This window comes from Crinia signifera, chromosome 9 (assembly GCF_055691185.1).
Source record: "Crinia signifera chromosome 9, ASM5569118v1, whole genome shotgun sequence".
Lineage (NCBI taxonomy): Eukaryota > Metazoa > Chordata > Amphibia > Anura > Myobatrachidae > Crinia > Crinia signifera.
The window spans coordinates 137122185-137132310 of NC_139225.1; positions in this window are offsets into that span (position 1 = coordinate 137122185).

Here is a 10126-nt window from a genome sequence, read left to right on the forward strand (position 1 = left end):
TTACATCTTCCCCCCTGCAGTGCACATGGTTTTGTCCATCTAAGAAGGATTTTGTCAGAAAGAGTGAACTAGAATAAGGCCCTTAGTGAGGTAGGATGGGGTCCTCTCTGGCCGTTGTTTTCATCTACTGCCTCTCACCATCACCCGCTGCCATTCCTCATCATCCACTGCCTCTCCCCATAACCCACTGCCTCTCCCTATCACCACCTCCCTCTCCCCACCACCACCACCACTTTCTCACCCCGTCACCCACTACCGTCCCATGTCTCCAACTGGCACGTGGCACATTCTGAACTTGGGGAGGGGTGGAAGAATGCGAGTAGCAAATTGTGGGGAGTAAATTGTGCGAATTGCACTGTGCAGGCCAACAAAAATAATGGACTCCTATGCCAGGTCTGGATTATTAGAGAGACAGCGTCTAGATAGACAGTCAGCAGGTCTACTGTAAAAGGTCGACATACAATAGGCTGACAGGGTCAAAAGTTTGACTTGGGTAAGGTTGTCAGGGGCAAAATGTCGACATGGAAAAGGTAAATGTGAGTTTTTCACTTTTTTTGGTGTCAATGTCGACAACTACCCAATTAGTGTAACGCGTACCCTCGCATGGCTCACTTGGCTCATCATGCTTTGGGCTCTGTGTCACGCTATGGTCGACACACTATTATACATTGTCCCTCAATGCCGACACGGATGGTGATTTAAGAACAAGCTGGTTACAAAAATTAAAAATAAAACTCTTGCGAAACTCATGTTGTCCTTGTCATGTGTCTACCTTTTTCATGTCGACATTTTGCATGTCGACCTTTTGGGGTAGACCTATCGACTGGCTATCTAGCCACTGTAGATCTATCCACCGGAACCACTTGTCAATGAGTACTTGTGCCTTTTATGTAACTTCTTACAGATGAGGTGTACCATAAGAACAAGGTCTCATAAATGTGACTGACGCATATAGAGCCTGATTCTGGTTTACTCGCAAAAGCAAATTCTCTAATGGACAAAACCATGCTGCACTGCAGGTGGGGCAGATGTAACATGTGCAGAGAGAGTTAGATTTGGGGGTTATGTTGTTTCTGTGCAGGGTAAATACTGTCTGCTTTATTTTTACACTGCAATATGGATATCCGTTTGAAGTACAAACCCCACCCAAATCTAACTCTCTCTGCATGTTACATCTGCCTCACCTGCATTGCAGCATTTTTTTGTCCATTAGAGAGAAAATTTGTTTTTGCAAGTGAACCAGAATCAGGACCTATCATGCCTATTAGGGGATGTATATCCTGCATCTGCCACAGATCACTGATCATTACTTGCCATAAACCAGCTGCAGATGGACCTTGAGATGCTCAACTCTGCATCTTTCCCTTTGTCTAAATACCAGACCAGGATCGGAGGTGTTCCGTGTACATTGCAGATTATGTGCAGGCTGCCAACTCCCTGTACGAGTCTGCATACCTTCCAACTGTCCCAATTACAGCGGGGCAGTCCTGCTATTTGGAGACTGTCCCTCCTGTGGGTATCAATGAACCGTGGGCGGGGTGCGGAGACCACTACTGCTCAGCTGGGGATCGCAGGAAGAGATTTGCAAGCAAACGGTATCTCTTCAATTCAGAGGCTGACCAGTCGCTCATGAGGGTCACTGCGCTATGCCACGCCCCATCTACCCAATGCCATGCCCACTCGCCCCTTAGCTGTAGGGAATACAAAAGTTGTGAGGTACGAGTCTGCATGCCTCAGCCCTGCTAAATTTAGTTAAATTCTTGGGCACTTATATCTCTGAGGATTTAACATGGTCAACTAACATAAAATGTTTGGTAAAAAAAAGGCCCATCAACGCCTTTTTTTTCTCAGAATGCTGAAAAAACAACAATTTTGGTAAATTTTTATCGTAGTGCAGTGGAAAGCATTCTAACTAGTTGTACCTCCGTCTGGTATGGGAATTGTACCGTTGCAGAACAGAAGTCAATCCAGAGGGTAATTAAACTGGCCCAACGGATAATGGGTACTACTCTCCCTTCTGCTGATGACATTCAGCCGAAACGTCGTCTGCGTAGGGCGCATAATATCTTAAAAGATGGTACCCACCCGGCTAATGGGTTGTTTGTATTACTGCCATCGGGTAGACGGTTTAGTTGCCTAAGGAATAGGACCAGTAGGATGAAGAATAGTTTTTTTCCTAGGGCCATTTTAGAATTAAATGCTAGTTTGGGTCATGGGGGGAGGGTTAATGGGACTTAAGTCTTATTGTAAATTGTCTGTGGATCATTTGGTATTTTATTATATGTATGTATTTGGATGGATGCTAAACTGAATTTTGTCGCCCTAATTGGGGTGATGACAATAAAGACGTAACTAATCTAATTTAATGTGGGGCATAGGAGGCTGCGGGACTGATTGTTTCACCTTATGGTTCTCAGGACACTGTAGAGAGGACAAGTGGTCAGAGGCAAATTAAGATGGCAGAAATATTGATGTGCAAGTTCGGATGGACTTGGTTCTTACTGCAAAAAGTACGGATTATTACCTGTTAGTACGATTTCCTCTACTCCTCCATGTCATCCAACCTCTGGGTTCTCTCCCTATAGGTAGATATCTGGAAAGGAACAAAAAAGACACCTTCCCTTATATAAGGACTGCCCCTTCCTAGGCTCAGTGTCTTTTAAATTATACAGCTTTAAACATAACATACACATATAACTTTTTTTTTTTAAGTTGCTCATGGGAGGGAATAGTGCTGCCATGGAGGAGTAGAGGAAATCGTACTAACAGGTAATAATCCGTACTTTCCTCTACCTCCCCATGGCAGCCAACCTCTGGGTAATACCCTAGCAGTTACTTCACTGGGTGGGTTTCAACTTAGGATTACTATTCAATACAGTATGTCCATATAATCAAACCAATAAATCGGACATCAAATGAAAGAAAAAAGGATACGAGGTTCTCTTCACCTCCTCTTCCTTGCTGTTAACTTTCTTTTTCTTTTTTTCATAGCGCCACTGCGCTGAGGACCTTCCTCCCAAACTTTGCATCACTTGATGACCCTACATCTACTCTGTAGTGTTTGGTGAAGGTGTGTGCTGAAGCCCAACATGCCGCTTTACACAGTTCTTCCATTGAGGCCGCACCCCTTTCTGCCCACGACGCCGCTACTGCCCTTGTAGAGTGCGCCTTGATGCCTTCAGGTGGATCTATCTCTTTGATCCTGTATGCCTCTGCTATGCAAGACTTAATCCACCTGGCTATAGTTGTCTTGGTGGCTCCCAAGCCCTTGTTTTTCCCTTCTGATAGCACAAAGAGTCTCTTAGTCTTCCTCCATGATTCCACCCTCTTCAGGTAGATCAGTATAGCCCGTTTGACGTCTAATTTATGCAATCTAGCCTCCTTTTCATTCGCCGGCTTGTCACAAAAGGTGGGGAGCACTATCTCCTGATTCACGTGGAATCGTGACACTACCTTAGGCAAGAAGTTAGGGTTCGTCCTTAGAACCACTTTGTCGTTGAACACGTTCAGAAACGGCTCTTCAGCCCAAAGAGCCTGCAACTCTGACACTCGCCTTGCGGATGTTATTGCCACCAAGAACGCCACTTTCAGCGATAACATTCTGATGGGCACTTGCTCCAGTGGCTCAAATGGTTCTTCTGTCAGGACATTTAAAACCATGTTCAGATCCCATGGTGCCATGGGTTTGTGGAATGAAGGCCTTATTCTCTTCGAGGCTTGTAGAAACCTCTGGACATACTTGTTATCTGCCAGCCTAATATCCATCATAGCTCCCAAAGCCGCCACTTGCACCTTTAAAGAGCTCACTGAAAGGTTTTTTTCTAACCCTCTCTGCAGAAAGTCCAGCACCGAAGTGACCAGCATATGGTCTTTACCTTCCCTTCTGCAGAGCTCTGTATATGCCTTCCATATCCGGTAATACGTTTTAGACGTAGTGTGTTTTCTAGCCTTCAACAGGGTATCCACGACCCTTCTGGAAAACCCCTTTGCTACCAAGTTTCTTGTCTCAGCAGCCACGCCGTCAGATTCCAGTGGTCGGGCTGCCTCTGTACGTGGGGCCCCTGCCGTATCAGGTCTTCTATGTCCGGTAGTTCCCAGGGAGCATCCACTGCCATCCTGACCACTTTGGCAAACCAGGCTCGCCTCGGCCAGTAGGGAAGGATTGCTATGACCGTCATCCGTTCCTGTTGGATTTTGTTCAACAGTCTCGGAATCACTGGAAATGGGGGAAAGACGTACGCCAGGCCTGTTCCCCAACTGGCGGTCAGGGCGTCCGCCTGCCATGCCCCTTGTTCCCAGTGCCTTGATATAAATTTTTTGGCCTTTGCGTTGTACTTGGTGGCCATTAGGTCCACCTTCGGGACTCCCCAGTGGCATGTCAGCATGTCGAATATTTGTGGGGACAATTCCCACTCCCCTGGTCTTATTGCCCACCTGCTTAGGGCATCTGCTCGCTGGTTTTCCTTCCCTGCGATGAACACTGCCGACAGGCTTTGGACGTGCCCTTCTGCCCACTGGAGTATGTATGCCGTTTCCTTCATCAGTTCTCGGCTCCTTGTACCGCCTTGGCGGTTCACATATGCCACTACGGCTCTGTTGTCTGATCTGATTACAACTTCCTTTTGCCACAGTTGTACCTGAAATGCCCGGCATGCCATAAGCACTGCCCTCATCTCTCTTACATTTGAGTGTGCCCTTGACTCGGCTTGTCTCCATTGACCTTGTGCTGTTCTTTTGCCGCACACAGCTCCCCATCCCGACTGACTGGCGTCGGTGGTGACTACTATCTGCTCCCTTTTTGCGAATGATCTTCCTTGTCTCAACCTGTTTATGTCCATCCACCACCTTAGGTCTTCTTTCGCTTGCTTTGACAAGGAGATCCTTTGCATGGGATTCTTCCCGTCGCCATCCCATTGGGATAGAAAGCACCCTTGTAGGTTTCTTGTATGAAATCGGGCCCATCTGATAGTGTCTAGCGCTGCCGACATGAGGCCTAAAACTTTTAGACAGTCTCCTGCGCACACTAGCCTTTTTCTCAGAAGCTTGACTACTTCTGACCTTAATTTCTCCTGCCTTTCTGGTGTCAATCTGACCCTCATGGCTTCTGTATCTATCACCACACCCAGATACTTTGCAGCTCTTGTTGGCTCCAAGTGACTTTTTTCCTTGTTTATAAGCCATCCGTGGTGTTTTAGATACTTCATCACCTTCTCTGTATGATCTCTCGACATTCCTTCTGTCTTCGCCATAATCAGTAGGTCGTCCAAATATGGCCATATTGTCACCCCCTCTTTTCTCAAGTTTGCTATAAGCACCACCAGAACCTTTGTGAAGGTTCTTGGGGATGTAGATAGGCCGAACGGCAGAGCCGTAAATTGGTAAGTAATTCCTTTGATTTTGAACCTTAGGTATCTTTGGTGCTGTTGACATATGGGAATATGTAAGTAAGCGTCTTTTAAGTCTATCGTTGTCAAGAAAGACCCTTGTTTGATGTCTGGGAGGATAGATCTTATCGACTCCATTTTGAAGTTTTGTGTCTTGACATATGTATTGAGTCTTCTCAAATCTAGAATGGTCCTGAAACCCCCTGTTGCCTTTCTTACTACAAAAAATCTGGAGTGCCAGCCTTGGCCTTCTTGATCCTTGGGAACTATGACTACTACACCCTGAGAGATCATAGTCTGCAAGCTGCTCATTAGCGCCTCCTTTTCTTTCGGGCATCTTGGCACAGGGGATTCCTCCATTCAGTTTCCGGGTGTCATAATGAATTCTATTTTGTAGCCGGTGGAGACCACTTCTTGGACCCACCTGTCCTCTGTCGATCGGAGCCAGGCCTGTTTGTATTCTAACAGCCTGCCCCCGACCCTGTCCCTGGCGTCATTGAGATGACTGCCTGAACGAGAACCTTCCTTCCTTGTTTCTTTGACCTCGAAAGGAGCTCCGATTTCCAAACCACGGCCGCCTATAGTTCCTTCCTGGCCTGTAAGTTCTTGCCTCTCTGAATTCTGATTGCTGGAACCTCTGAGACTTATTAAAGGGTTTCTTTGCACCCCTGTCCTGCGGTAGCCACACTGATTTTCCTCCTGACACCTTTGTGATGATGTCATCAAGCTTTTTGCCGAACAAATACTCTCCCTGAAATGGTAGGGATACGAGCTTATTTTTTGATTGTGCATCGGCTGCCCACGGTTTCAGCCACAGAGCCCTTCTCACTACTGCTGCGTTGGCGTTGACTCTCGCTGCCAGCCTGACTGCATCCAGTGAGGCATCGCACACAAATTCTATGGCTACCTGCATATTTTGTACAATCTTTAGTAGGTCTGCCCTTTTAATGCCGTCGATCATATCTGACTCTAGGTCCTGGCACCACGACCTGAGCGCTCTAGAAGTAATTGCGATTGCTGATGACGCTTTGATCGCCGCTCCTGATGTGACATGTTGCTTACGCAACCCCATCTCCATTTTATGCTCCATGGAGTCCTTGAATATATTGGCGTCTTCCAACGGAAGCGTTGTCTTCCTAGATATGCGTGCGATAGCCGCGTCTACCTTCGGCGGTTCCTCCCACGTCTTAACTTCCTGAGGCTTAAAAGGGTACATTTTATTAACCCTTAGTGGTACCGCCACTTTTTTATCCGATGAGCCCACTCGTCCTCTACCACTTCTTTGAGTGTCAAAGACAGCGGGAATGTTTTAGACTTTTTCTTTTTGTCTCTGAAAAGCAGATCTTGTAATTTGCCTTCCTCCTGTGCTACGTCTATATTAAGAGACTTGTTCACCAGCGTAAGCAGGTTATCCAGCAAGTCCGGATTAAATTCTAATTCTGCTTTCTCCTGCATCACTTCTCCTTCCTCCACTTCCTCCTCTATAGCAGGAGCAGGGCCTTCCTCTGAATCCTCTGAGTTACCAGAGTCAGCCTCCCTAGGCCTTTTAGCCGACATCTTTGCCAGATCCTCCTTTGTCACAAAGGTATCCGCCAACGCTGTTCTGAGTTTTGCAACCAGCTCTGTCATTTGTGAAGGTGCCAGCAACTGAGAACCCTTGCAATTGTCACAGACAGACCCTGCACACTTGTCAGGGAGCGTTTTGTCACAGAGCGTGCACTTGGCCAGATGCATTTTTTTATGCTTGGCCTTCCCTTCTGCCTTTTCCTTGCTTGCTTCGGACCTGCCGAAGTACACACATTATAAGTGCCTGGCTATACCACAACAATATTCATACAATAAAAGAATAAATAAATAAATAACTGCCTTTCCTGCTTACCCTGACTTTGCAGGCTGCTTTCTTTCATCCTCCATAGTACAACGTGCCTGACAGTATCTGCACAAGGACACAACTTCAGTAAGCATAAATATGTAGGCATACACACAGCCCTGGCAAAGCCTAGGGTCTCACCTTCGCTCTGAAATAGCCTCCTGCAGCTGCCCTCTGGAGAAGCAGTGGCAATATACTCCTACTCCCCGGGTTCTTGTCTCTTGCCGGTGTTTTGAAATAACAATGGCGCCGTCCTGCGCCTGTGTTGCGCTTATATGGCGCTTGGCTATGACGCACATAGCGTCCAGTGCCCACACGCAGGGGTTATTTCCCCCATCCTGCCGCGCGCCATGACGCGGCGCGCACTCCCGCGCGTCACGCCTGCTGCCGCGCCCTCTGGTGACGCGTCCTCTAGTGACGCGCCCGGCGTCCCACAGCACGAGCGCTGCCCTTGTCCTGGCGGCGCCGCCTATGATGACGCGGCCGGCGCCCCCGTATGACTCGGCCGGCACCTCCGATACACCGCACCGGAATCACCGCTTACAGCCGCCCGGCCATCCGACCTCCAGGCCTCAGACGGAAAGCCATGCACTGCGGAATCTGAACCCGGGGTAAGCGACCTAACTGCACCTGGCAGCAGGACACTGTATCGCCATCTCCCAACCACGCCAGATGGCGGGAGAGGTTTTTATCCTTTTTAAGCATAGCCTAGACCCCAACTGCACTAGGCAGAGGAGAAGGCAGCAGCCAACCTCAGGGTAAGCACTCTCTCTACCTGGAAAGGAAAAAAAAGACACTGAGCCTAGGAAGGGGCAGTCCTTATATAGGGGAGGTGTCTTTTTTGTTCCTTTCCAGATATCTACCTATAGGGAGAGAACCCAGAGGTTGGCTGCCATGGGGAGGTAGAGGAAATTAAGTTTGGATTTATCTGGATTTTTCTTATTGGCTATACCAAACACGTGACATCTGAGAGCCAATAATTTGTGATCCAGATAAATCTGGCTAAATCCAAACTCATACACTTCTAGTCAGAAAGAAGTGTATTTGTTTATTGGACATGGTACACGCGCTAAGGTTGACGATGAAGAACACATGTATGCCCAAAAAGCAATCATGTACGGCGTGACTAGCGAATGGACAGACGCTATATGGAAATCGCCTTCACAATAATGCAGGAGGGTGGAAGATAAACAGTTTAAAGCCTTCACCCGGCCCTTCTTGGTCTGTTTTAAATACCACTTGTCTTTTCTCTCAGCATGAATCTACAGCAGAGAGAAATGAATACAGGCCAGTGAGAGAGCCAGATCCGTCAGAGATTAGTGGCTGCTAACATTACACAAGTAATATGTATGCACTTACTGCCACCTAGTGCACAGGAAAGGTATAACCCTGCATCCAGGTATTGGGAGCGATTAGAGGGATGATGGGAGTTTTCAGTGGTGTCTGACCAAATGACCAGACAACGCAACACATGAGAAGATTTCTAGAATCAGAATCTGATTGGTTGTTGCGAGCAACATCCCATCTGCAACAGAACTCCCACCGTAGTTAATTTACCCTAGTCTACCAGCAGCGAGTGTATATTAAATCCATAAATCTTTCATTACAGCAAGCAATGCGCTGGAAATCAGAAATGCCCCCCCCCCCCCATTATATGGGACGTTCAGTTTGCAGCTGGATTGGGGTTATGACCCATATGTCTGCAATCTCCTGTGACATCAGTAAGCAATGGGGAAATGTTTTCCTACTTCTGCATTTTCTTCATTCTATTTTAGGAAACAGGTTTGCGTATTACCGTACCCCTCTTTACTATCCTATTTTAAACAAACATTAAGCATTGGCTTTTTCATGTTAAGGGCCAGATATATCGAGCTTCAAAAAGTGATAACATGGAGAGTGATAAACAGCCAGCCAATCAGTTCCTACCTGCCATGTCACAGGCTGGATTTGAAAAATGTCAGGCAGGAGCTGATTGGCTGGCTGTTTATCACTCTTCACTTTATCACTTTTTGAAGCTTGATGCATCTGGCCTTAAATGTAATATAAGGTCCAGTCTGTGTTCTTAACAAATTCATGCTCTAGATTGCTTGTGAGGAGCACTACATAACTGTACTATACAGTAGGCTTGCCCATTGGAAGGTTTACCATCCATGGCATAAATACCATTGATGGGAAACTATTTGACCTATTAATGGACATTGGTTAACTGCCCATGTGCAGAACAAACCAATCAGGAGAGGGGCAGGGACCGGCGTGGAATAGGGAGGCGGGATTAAGCTCAGTAGCGGTTGCATGCAATATGACTTTTATTAACTCTGCTAAAGTGCCACGTGGGTTTTTCATATTGACACAAGAGGAGTAGGAGGGCGTGAAGTGATACTCTAATGGGGCCTACCCAGAGGGTGATTTCAGAGCATTTTCTAAGCGATCTCACGCCATCGCTCCGTGTGTAGGTGCCATAGTGATAGCTATGCGAGGCCCCGTGCATAGCTATAGCCCGGCAATTACTATCCAGCATGCTGGATAAATCTAGTTAACTGTTGGGCAGGCCCAGTGTTCTCACCGGAGAACACTGGCTCCAACAGATCACACAGCACTGACACATCGCTGTGCAGTGCAGTGTGCTGAGCAATCTACATTGCTCAGCAACATCTCCCAGTGTGTAGGCCCCATAACATGTAAGATCTGCAGCATCAATCAGGGTAATGTGTCGTAACTGCAGCGGGTGGGGAGAAGACAGCAATATGTAACAGTGTAGCTGATTAACTAGGACAGGCCTGGCCAAACTGTGGCCCTCCAGCTGTTGTGAAACTACACATCCCAGCATGCCTTGCCATAGTTCTAGCATTCCCTAATAGCAAAACTGTGGCAA